The sequence below is a fragment of the Canis lupus genome, chromosome 10 (genome assembly GCF_048164855.1).
Source record: "Canis lupus baileyi chromosome 10, mCanLup2.hap1, whole genome shotgun sequence".
NCBI lineage: Eukaryota > Metazoa > Chordata > Mammalia > Carnivora > Canidae > Canis > Canis lupus.
In genome coordinates this window covers 11,465,602-11,477,773 of record NC_132847.1, presented here as the reverse complement: position 1 = coordinate 11,477,773, position 12,172 = coordinate 11,465,602, and the positions used below count along the sequence as shown (strand labels likewise).

At 42.7% G+C, this 12,172-nt stretch overlaps 1 protein-coding gene and 1 pseudogene across 4 annotated transcripts in view; both read right to left on the bottom strand.

The window, feature by feature from the left end:
- The window catches only part of PRR16 (proline rich 16), a 532,382-nt gene that overhangs the window by 437,557 nt on the left and 82,653 nt on the right, over window positions 1-12,172 (bottom strand). The gene's annotated exons all lie outside the window — the stretch shown is intronic.
- LOC140640859 (cytohesin-3 pseudogene) lies at window positions 3,132-4,244 on the bottom strand (annotated as a pseudogene).

Sequence of the window (12,172 nt, the reverse complement as noted above, 5' to 3'; positions counted from 1 at the left end):
CTCACTTCCTAGCTTTGAGGCTCTGCATCACTGTAAATCACTGGGACTATTTTTTTGGGTGGATCACTATTAATATTCATTAGATATTCAAGTATTGTCACAAGAATCTAAGGAAGTTAAATTGCATTAAGAAAAAACACCAATTGAGCAAATTTTAACGTATTTGAGAAAATCCTATAGGTATTCCTGGTTTTTTTTTGTTTGTTTGTTTTGTTTTGTTTTTTTTTTTCAAAGTAACAGACACTTCTAAAGAAGAACCATACCCTCACCCTCTTGGAAAAGAATTTAAATATTATGTCATTAAAAAGTGAAAAAATAAATAAATAAAAAAAATAAAAAAATAAAAAGTGAAAGACAGGGGTCCTGTCGGTGGCTTAGTAGGTTGAGCCTGTCTGCCTTCAGCTCAGGTCATGATCTCAATGTCCTGGGATTGATCCCAGTGTAAGGGCTCCCTGCTCAGTGGAGAGCCTGCTTCTCTCTCTCCCTCTGCCACTCCCCCTGTTTGAACTCTGTCAAGTAAATAAACAAAATCTTAAAAAAAATTAAGTGAAAGACAGCATGTAGCATCCAAGTTACAGGACATGTTAGTTCATAAGTTTGAGTTCCAGTCATATCAACTGCATTTCAATGATTTATTAATATTCAACTAATAATTACCAAATGGACACATAGCTTTATCTTTTTTGTTTGAAAAATGCATTTTTAATTTTGTGAACACAGTATTTGCAATTTGATGGCCATACACCTTCCATTTTTGCTATTCATTTTACAACAAAATATCGATAGGGTATTCATGCAAGTGGTGGGAGTATATACACTGAATAACAAACACTCCAGAAAGCTCTATGTACATTATTTACATATTAACTATTTACCATAAATAGAAATGTCTAAGAAAAAATAAGAAAATGTGAAATCACAACGTGTGGTTTCAGGTCTACAACAGACCTAATTTCCCCAGCAAAGCACATCTATGTCAATAATACGCATTTTAACTTTTAAAAATATTCATTGCTTTATCTGAAGCATTAAATGCTTGCTTCACCTATAAATAGCTCCTATTTTGAGTCCGTTTGGTACCACATTAAACTGCTGACAGTTGTTCCGTGATCCTGAAGACACTTGCTTGCCTGGGTCCAGGGTCATCCAGTTAAACCTTGAGCATTCACCAAGGCCCGCCCGGCGCGCCCCCTGCACTGTCGCCTGCCCTCGGCCTCGATTCAAGCACGCCATGCGGACGTGGGGCTGGGGAGGAGGCTGAGGTCTGGGCGGCGTCCTGGACAGGCCTGCCCGCAGGTGGAGTGGGTCCGACGGCTGGTGTGCCCGTCGTGTTAATATTGTCACCACATAGACGGGGAACGAGAGGATCTCCCGTAACATGGGGGGCAGGTCCCACGGATTCTAAGCATCGCAGCCTCTGCCTCGCTCCTGGGGAAAGAGCCATGACCGGGGAGGAACAGTTCCCACCGGGCTTTCCTGAAGCTTGCTTCTCCCAACCCCACTGAGGCCAAGCCCGGGGCCAGAAAGCCCTGCTTCCCCAGGGGCCTAGCTGGGGCGGCCGCAGGACAGGGACGCTCTCCCTCGTGGGAGCTACCGATGGGGCCGCTGCCGGAGCGCTCTTGAGCAGTGCTGGGCCCGGGCTCCGGGCGCCGCGTGTCCGTGGAAGACCGGAGGCCAGAGCTGCATATATGCCGGCACATATACTCGCCTTTCTCAAAAACTACAGTTTCGAGTTTGAGGTATTAGTACAGTAACAAAGCCTAATAGCTTGGGAATGAAACAATCAGTTCAATGCAGGTCAGAGTCCTGGGCTCAGACGCCTTTGCATTTAGTGGGACTTAAAGCTACGTCAAGGTCAGCGGCGTCGAGGCCAGGGGCCCACAGCCGGGCAGTTCCAGCACCAAGGCAACTCACAGGAACAGTCACTTGTACTTAACATCCTCACACAGGTGCTCACGGTCTGAGGGCTGCTTTCTGGGACTTGCATGTGGCACAGGACGGTCCATGACCTCTCGCAGGAGTGGATGCGGGGCGGGGACCCACCGCCAGAACAGCCGCGTGGGTCAGGGGAGGTCCCATCCCAAACACCCAGACGCAGCGTCCCAGCACACGGCACCCCAACCTCACCCAGCAGTACCCCCATCCTGCTCGGAGATCCACCTTCCCTCCGGCAGCCGCCCTGAGCACCTACCATGAGATCAACAGCAACCTGACAACTACCTGATGGTGGATCCTCTGAAGTTCCACCACCAGTGCGTATGTGGGGTTTTAGGCTATTTACCGGAAACCCTCAGTGCCCCGTGCCTTCATCCCACAGCGTCCTCTCTCCCTGCGAGAGAGTAAGTCTCTGAAAACATGGAGTAAGGTTCGTTCTCATTATTTGTCTATATGTGTTAGGTTAAAAGATCTGGTCAAATTACCATCAGGTCAGTAATAAGTATTTGTTTTGCCAACAGGTTTTCAATAGCGAACACTGGCCCACAGGGAACCGCTAGCTGGTGGGCCACACAGGCCAAAGCAGCCGCTCCGTGGGGCTCAGCACCCGGGCTGCGCAGGACTGCAGTCACCAGAGAAACAGCCAGAACCATCACTTCCATGTTAAAGTTCTGCCTCTTCAGAAGGTTCTCTGTGGGGGCACAACGTCTGTGCTGAAGAGTAGCCCCGGCCGCCAGCCCCCTGGAGCCCAGCCCAGGGCCCCTTGGGGGTAAAGGGGGGCCTACCCCTGTGCACTGCACATGTGTGGACAGAGGTTTCCTCAGTGCACGTACTTGTGTCCTGTACTTGTGCCCAGGAGTTCTGTTTATAGCTGCCATTCTAAAAATGCTGTTAGAAAGTATCTTTCCTTACAATTTCAGAATATAAAAAGGCATATAAAAGCTATAATCCTATATATCTGAGAAAAAACTCTGAATAAAAAAGTGGTAGCTTTTCCTTTCTTGTCCTGATCGAAAACGGCGGCTTCTAGAACGGTGAACACAGCCACGGGAGCGCGCGTGTGGCCCGCGGGGCACGAGGTCCTGTCCGCGGAGGCGGCGTTGGGACGTGCGGGTGGGCCCCGCACAGAGGGCCCCTCGGAGCTCGGGCCCTGCCCTCGGCGACCCCAGAGCGGCGCCTCCGTGAAGCCGCCGCCCGGTGCAGGTGCCGCTCCTCCGGGGAGGCGGCGGGAGGGCGAGGTGGGGCCCAGGGTGTCTGACGGGGGAGGCTCCCAGTCAACTTTCTGCTGCGGGATTTCGGCTTCCACTTTCACCTGTTCCGGCCAGGAGGGATCTATTTCTTATTGGCAATCCTCCTCTTCCTCGTGGCCAGCATGTCCTAGAAGGGATCCCTGCTGATGCTTGCTCGGATGGATTTCATGCTCTTCCTTCTCCTTGGGGCTCGGGGCAGAGATCCGTACACGACGTGGTTCCCCTCCACCACTCGGCCGCCTCCGTTTTACAGGCCTTGATGACCTGGCCCTTATGGCTTGGGTTATAAAGCTCGAAACAGTTCTGTTTCAGGGGTCCTCCACCTCCCTGATGCTCAGGTTTTCCAGGGGAACGATGCCCCTGGGCTCCTTGTCGGTCGTACTCCAAGTACTAGAGGCAGTTGTCGATGAGGATGAACCACAGCGTCCAGGTCTTCACCCGCCCTCCCAGCTTCAGGAGCCAGCCGTCACGGTCAGGGTTGAAGAACGTGCGCGTCAGGTCGCTGCCATCATCCTCGGGGATCTTAACGGGCTCGTTCCTGATACTCTCGTACAAGCTCGGCGCAGCTCCTCCAGGAGATCCCCTCCCTCGCCGATGCCATAGTCCATGGTGACGAAGCGCTCAGCTGCGGGCTTGTCCCGCACATTGTGGTTGGAGGCTGGTGTTGAGCGTGATGATGGCGAACGACAGCACATAGCAGGTGTCTGTGGACTGGAAGACGCCCGGGTTGCACAGGCAATAGCGGGCCACGGACGCCTCCATCCTGCGGTCCATCTCCTGAGCCTCCCCCGAAGTCAAAAGCTCCACAAGAACAGCCTTGAGGCTTGGACAAGGTTCAGATCAGCAAACTCACGGAGTTTGACAAACGCCTGGAGAACTGGAGGGTATTATGCTGAGTGAAGTAAGTCAATCGGAGAAGGACAAACATTATATGTTCTCATTCATTTGGGGAATATAAATAATAGTGAAAGGGAATATAAGGGAAGGGAGAAGAAATGTGTGGGAAATATCAGAAAGAGAGACAGAACATAATAAAAACTCCTAAATCTGGGAAATGAACTAGGGGTGGTGGAAGGGGAGGAGGGTGGGGGGTGGGGGTGAATGGGTGACAGGCACTGAGGGGGCACTTGACGGGATGAGCACTGGGTGTTATTCTGTATGTTGGTAAATTGAACACCAATAAAAAATAAATTTATTAAAAAATAAATAAATAAAGTTGTCCCTCTCACCCAGATAGTCCCCAATCACGGTCTTATTTAGGTCTTCTGGTTTATACAGGAACTGGGCTAGTCTTCTGGGGAGTTCTGCAGCAGGTCATTTTCTTTCTTTTTTTTTTTTTTTTTTTTTTTTTATTTACTTATGATAGTCACACACACACACACAGAGAGAGAGAGAGAGAGAGAGAGAGAGAGAGAGAGAGGCAGAGACATAGGCAGAGGGAGAAGCAGGCTCCATGCACCGGGAGCCCGACGTGGGACTCGATCCCGGGTCTCCAGGATCGCACCCTGGGCCAAAGGCAGGCGCTAAACCACTGCGCCACCCAGGGATCCCGGTCATTTTCTATTAGAAACTGAATTCCCTTTTCAGGGTCCACGTTGAACTTCTTCCTCCCCATGGCTATCTGCTTGTTCCTCTGTGCAGTTTTGCTCTCCTCCACTCAAGTCAGATTGTCAATCTCAGTCATCACTTCGGCAATTTCGTATTTCAGCCTCTCAGTGTCATCAATAAGTTCCTTCTTTCTTCGACTAATGTCTAAAAGTTCTTCTCTGTCTTCTAATGAGAGGCCATCAGGCACGCCGCCACCCACGCCACCACTGCCCAGCCGCCTTCGTCCATGTTGAGGCCTCACCCGCTGCCGCCGGGCAGCTCGGCCACATAGCTTGATCTTAAACAGTATTACTATAATCTATCGTTAGAAGATTGTAATCCAAGAAAAGTACGACATATTTATTGATCATTTAGCATTATAACTGAAGGAAGAAAAATTGTTTTTAAGTATTTTTACTTAAAGATACTAAATATGTTTTGATGCCCAGTGGCTGGTGATTGGTGAGTCGAAATTGAACATTCATTCAACTTTCTACCTCCATTCTGTGCTAAAATGTTAACTTTCATGAACATTAAACTTTCTCCCCATATCATGAGCTGCTGCCTATAGAGTCACTGTCCTATCACACAATTACTAACATCTTCATGACTCAACATATGCTGTTTTCCCTTCTGGAGTCACTAGTCTCTTCTGTGCTACCTATTTTATTTTTTTAAAGTAATATCTACATCCACCTTGGTGCTGAACTTATGACCCTGAGATCAAGAGTTGCATGCTCTACTGACGGAGCCAGCCAGGAGCCTCTGCTTTTGCACGAAACACCTTCTGGTCACTTGATGGGCCACTGTAGTCAATCCTTAACTCAACAAATCATCTTACAGAAAGTCACAAGGCATCCCAATGTTTCTCCATAGTGCTTGTTGGTGATCATTTTCATCATGAAATTTCATTATGTACACCAAATGGTAAAAACCAGAACAAAATTAGTAAGTACCTAATATCAGCTTTAGAAAAACATTACAGACTATTTTGTAGAGTTTTAGGTTTACAGAAAACTGAGCAGATGGTACAGAGTCTCCATACACCACCTCTTTACTTCTTATAATCCCCCATATTCATATTTTGCATCAGTACAGCACACTTACTGTAACTGATGAACCAATATTGATACGTTATTAATGCTGACATATTATTTTTAACTCACAGCTACAGTTTAAAGAATGATTTCTTTGTGCTATACAGTTCTAGAGAAAAAGTATAATGTCTTGTATCCACCATGACAATACTATATAGAATAGTTCTACTGCCCTAAAATCCACATCTCATCCACTCCACTTTCCTGAACCACTGGCCACCATAGTTTTTTTTTCCCTCAACAATTTTGCCTTCTCCAAGAAGTTATATACTCGGAATCTTACAATACATAGCTTGATCAAACTGACTTCTTTGACCTAGCAATATGCCTTCAAAGTTCCTCCATGTCTTTACATAGTCTGATACCTCATTTCTTTTTTTTTTTAAAGATTTTATTTATTTATTCAGAGAGAGAGCATGTATGATCAGGGAGAGGGGCAGTGGGAAAGGGGGAGAGAGAATCCCAAGCTGACTTAGTGTTGAGCACAGAGCCCAACGTAGGGGTTGGATCTCACAACCCCGAGATCATGACCTGAGCCAAAATCAAGAGTTGGACTCTGAACTGACTGAGCCACCCTGGCCCCCTACCTCTTTTCTTATTTCTTTTCATCCCATTATGTGGGATGAATCAGAGTTTTTTTTATCCACTCATCTACAGAAGGACATGGTTTCTTCCAGTTTGGGGCAGTTATAAATAAAGCTTCTATCAACATTTGCATAGATCTTTGGGTAGATATAACTTTCAACTCACTTGAGCAAGGATGTGGGAGTGTTGAGTCCTATGGCAAAATTATGATTATTTTTTAAAATAAACTTCCCAACTGTCTTCCAAAGTAGCTGTATGATTTTGCATTCCCACCAACAATGAATGAGAGTGCTTGTTGCTCTACATCCCCATCAGCACGTGATACTGTTAATTTTTTGGATTTTAGCAATTCTAATAGAGGTTTCCTGGTAGTTCTTTGTTTCATTTTTGCAATTCCCTAATGAGTGTCTTTCAGGTGTTTATCTGCCATCTGTCCATCTTTAGTAATATGTCTGTTCAGATCTTTTACCCTTTATATGAACTTTTTCCTTATTATTTTATTTTAGGGTTTTAAATGCTCTCTACATAGTTTTAATCCAAGGTCCATCATCAGTTTTGTTTGTGTAAATGCTTTCTTCTAGTCTATGGTTGTCTTTTTATTCTCCTAAAAGTGTCTTTCACTGAGTAAGGTTTTTAATTTTAATGAGGTCCAACTTGTAATTTTTTCTTTCATAGATTATTCTTACAGTGTCATATGTAGAAATGCCTCATCAAGTTCAAGGTCATGTAGACCTTGAATTTTGTGTTATCTTGTAGTAATTTAAATGTTTAAATTGTGAACGTTTTACATTTACATTTAGGTTGATGACAGTGTTTGAGCTACATTTTGTCAAAGATGTAAGATCTGTGTTTATGCTTTTTGTTTTTGCTGTTGTTGTGCATGTGGAGGTCCAGGTGATCCAACATCCTTTGTTTAAAGGACTATTAATTCTCCATTGAACTGCTGTTGCTCCTTGCCACAGAGCAACTGACTGTTTGTGGCAGGTGTCTCTCTAGGCTCTCTATTCTATTCTGATCTATTCTGTCACCATTGCCATGCTGTCTTGATTGCAGTAGCTTCAGAGCAAGTCTTAAAGTCAGATAATGCCAGTCCTTTTATTTGGCCTTTTCATATAATCTTTATTTTTTTTTAAGATTGTATTTATTTACTCATTAGAGACACAGAAAGAGAGAGAGAGGCAGAGACGCAGGCAGAGGGAGAAGCAGGCTCCATGCAGGGAGCCTGACGTGGGACTTGATCCCGGGTCTCCAGGATCAGGCCCTGGACTGAAGGTGGCGCTACACAGCTGAACCAAAGGGGCTGCCCCTCATATAATCTTTAGAATCAGTTGATCAACATACACAAAACAACATGCTATGATTTTAATTGGGATGTCATTTGAATCACTGCATGAAGTTGGGAAGAAGGGACATCTTAACAATATTGAGTATTTCTAACTGCAAACACAGAATAGCTTTCCATTTATTTAGACCTTCATCAGAACTTCATAGTTTTTCACAACTACGCCTTATGCAACATTTGTTAGATTAGTATCTAAGCATGTCATTTTGAAGTGTTAAATACTTTGTGTCTTTAATTACTAATTGTTCATTGCTGGTTCATGGGAAAGCAACTGACTTTTGTATGTAAACCTTGTATTGTGCAACCATGCTATAATCGATGATTAGTGCCAAGAGTATTTTTGTAAATTCTTTGTATTTTCTAAATAGGCAATCGTGTAATTTGTGGACGGTTTTATTTCCCTTTGTTTTGTCTTATTGCTTTACTCAAAACATCTGGTATGATGTTAAACAGGAGTGGTAAAAGAAGACACCCTTGTCTTGTTCTCAATGTTAGGGAGAAATCACCTAGTTTCTATTAAGTAAAATGTTAGCTACAGGTTTTTGTTCTGTTTTTGTAGGGGAAATGCTATTTATCAAGTTGAGGAAGTTCCTCTCTATTCATAGTTTGCTGGAAGTTTTTGTCAAGAATGTGATTTGAGGGGATCCCTGGGTGGCTCAGTGGTTTAGCGATGCCTTCGGCCCAGGGCGTTGTTGTTGTTGTTGTCCCGGGATTGAGTCCCACATCAGGTTCCCTGCATGGAGCCTGCTTTTCCCTCTGCCTGTGTCTCTGCCTCTCTCTGTGTGTCTCTCATGAATGAAATAAATAAAATTTTTTAAAAAAGAACATGTGTTGGGTTTTGTTAAATGATTTTTCTGTAGCCACTGCAGCCATAAGAGTTTTTTTTTTTAATCTGATGTAATGGATTACATTCATTTTTTAAATTAATTGATTTTTAAAGGTTGAATTAGTCTTGCATTCTTGGTGAATTCCATCTAACATTTAGAGTAAAAATGATAGAAATTCTCTAAAGTCTCTTCCTGGAATTATAGGCAAAGGGAAACTCTAATTTATCCTGACGACAGTGTTCCCATCTTAGTAGTTCCAGAGTCTCACAACTAAAGCATTATTTAACTTTCCAAACATTTTCCTGTTATATTTTAATAGTTCATGTACCATACTGACAAAATCACTCAGCTTTCTTAAACTTAAAGCCAATACTAGGCCTTTTACTTCTACTCCCAAATATCACTGCTTCTATCTATTCCCTTCTTTCAGGGCTCATTTCACCTGTGATGTTCAGTCCTCTCAGAACTTTTTCAATAACCACGTGGAGATATTCCTGCAGTTTCTTGTCTCCTCCAACTATCCTTCTGTATTGAAGTAGAAATGCCTTAATGAACAACTGTGATCATTTTACTTCCGTAGAAATAGGAATAAAAACTAACTTGATATTCATGACTTTTTACCATCTAAGTATGCATTATATGCCCAGACTGTTAATTCTTCCATCCAGACAGCCACTTTCCAATCACTCCCTCAAATCTGTTTAATTAAAACCACATTTTCCAGAAGCCTTTCTGACAATGAATTTGTGCATGCATAAATGAGTAACAGTAGTGGGAAACAGTATCACTTTCCTCAAAAAAATTTTTCTGCGGCACATGTCCCCTTCTATTGTGAACTACAGTGTTTTAAAATTCATTAATTATTACCCCTAGTAGACTTGAAAAGTCTTTGGGTAGACTCATTTCTGTTGTTACTAGTTACCAAGTAAAATCAATCAGGATAATTGTAAAAAGCACAATGAAGATAAATATTGCGTGTACTGACAAGCCATTTCTATATTACTTCACATCCAGACCCAAGTCCAAACTTTCTTTCAGGAAATCCCTCTCTCTCTCTCTCTCTCTCTCTCTCTCTCTCTCCTAGTCAACATATTAAAGAAGCAATCCTCTTCCTGCTCCAGTCCTGCTGACTTTCTATTCCATTCCTTTGCTTTATTTCCATCATAACCTGAAGCCTACTTCAAATCACCTATTTCCTGGCTTACCTGCTCTTTCTCCCACTCTAAAAGCCACTCGAAAATAGAAATGTTGTATGTCCCATTGTCTCACACAATGCCTAACACATAGTTGGCAGTGAGTAACAGATAAAGAGAAAACTGAATAAATATCTACCTATGTGTTCTAACTGGGAAATAGAAAATAATGAAAATAAAAGGATAAGGCAACTTCTTGAATGTGAAAAAGAAAAGACAATCCTGGAGGAGGTACAAGTGGACTGAACATCTGTGATTTCTGCATCAAGGAGGGGTAAACAGTCCCTAGGCATGGCACACTGCTTTGCTAACCCTTTCTAAGAAGCCAGTACGTCCTACAGGTGGTATGGCTACCCTTCATTTTCTCTGATGGTATCATCACTTCCCAGCTTAAGACATAATGTAAGCAGCTACTGTTAGCAAATGAAATCCAGCTGAGGAAAACCGATGGAAGTGACTTGGCAAAGAAAATGACAGCAATGAGGGGGAATGAGAAACCCCAGGCATATGAGAGGCTAACTCCCAGGAAAAGGCTTTATTACTAAAATAATACATTGATTCTATTGCCAGAATTGCTATTCAACAAACAGTAACAATGCTAGGTCACATTTATTAGCCAAGTGAATCTAAACTGTTCGGTCTTATTTCCTTCAACTCCACATCCTAATAAATCAGTAGTCCTTAGACTTGGGTAGTGTGTCCAGGGAACTTGTGAAAAGCAAACACACGTATATACAGTACGCCTGTGTTTATATATGCTAACAGGTATATATGCAGTAGATATAGACATATATATTTAAAACCTCAGTGAGTTATATATAGTCAATTCTCACCATTTGTGGTTGTCATGGCCTATTAAGTCACTGTAAAGAGTTAGTGAATAATGAATTACTGCTCCCAGGGGAAACACAGGGTTAAGTTCTGACAAGCCTCCACCCATATTTTCCTCGGCTGATCAATACATAACCTTATTTCATGTATGTCTCTGTTTAAAAGCATCTTATTTCATATATATTGTTGATTCCTTGCTGTTGAACTCGTGGTCAACAACCCTTTAGCTCATGCCTGGATGAAGCTTATCATACACATTTTCTTCACAAGGAACATGAGAACCTTCGTGCACTAAGGAACCCTAGACAGTATTTCAGCACTAGAGGAGGCCACATTCAACAGCGAAATTGTCAAGAAAAAGTATAGACGTGAAAAATATTGCCACTAAATGGACTGTGAAATGGATACTTATTTACAGTATGACAGCTGAAATCATAAGGCAAAGTGAGTGCCCCCCCACCTTTCCCTCTCTGTATAGGTACAAGACAAAAGTACCATAAATAGTGTGACATGGGGGCGTTGGCTTATAAATAAATTTTAGCAGACAGGTGAATTCACACACACACAAAATCCACAAATAACAAGGCTCAACTATATATGTATTTATACACAAACATACTGTAGTATGTGCATGTCAAAATTCAGAGAAAGAATGAAAGTCACATTTGAAAGTTGGCAAATTGGCATATGGATAATATAGGAAGCCATAATTTTCTTTTAAAATTCTGTTACTGGGCAGCCCCGGTGGTTCAGTGGTTTAGCAAGCCACCTTCAGCCCGGGGCCTGATCCTGGAGACCCAGGATCGAGTCCCACGTCCGGCTCCCTGCATGGAGCCTGCTTCTCCCTCTGCCTGTGTCTTTGCCTCTCTCTCTCTCTGTGTATCTCTTATGAGTAAGTAAATAAAATCTTAAACAAATAAAAATAAAAAATAAAATTCTGTTACTGATTAAGTAAGCCTTGTTTTTAGTTTGATATAAAAGTGACTTTTTGAAAAATTGACAAAATGTAAGTACTAAGGGCATGAAATCATAATTACCTCCAAAATTACTCTCCACTCCTAGAAATAGGTAAAATGGTAATGAGAAGTACCTATAGCCCTGACAAGAACCAATCCTATCATTATCAGACTTTGTCAATTTTCTTTTTCTTCAATTTTTATGTCACTGAATTTCTGCTTTTCTTAATACTTTGGATAGACTATTATGACACATATTTCTAACTTAAGATGACAATTTTAGAAACTGGACCACAATGTTGAGAATCTACTAAAATCAGTAGGCAAGAACTAAAAGGAAAAGCAAGAAAGCCGATCATAATGTAGGAAATGAAGTTCAAAGGGATCATGCTTTATTCATGCAATGCAAACCACAGGTCAACCCTTTGATTTGAATGGGTGATGGAAATAGGTCCTTTTAGGAGAAGGAGAAGAGGGAGGGATAAAGGAAAGAAGAAGGAGAGAAGGAGGAAAGCATCACTTTCTTTGCAGTTGCAAAATAACTTCACAATTCTTTTTTTTTTTAATTT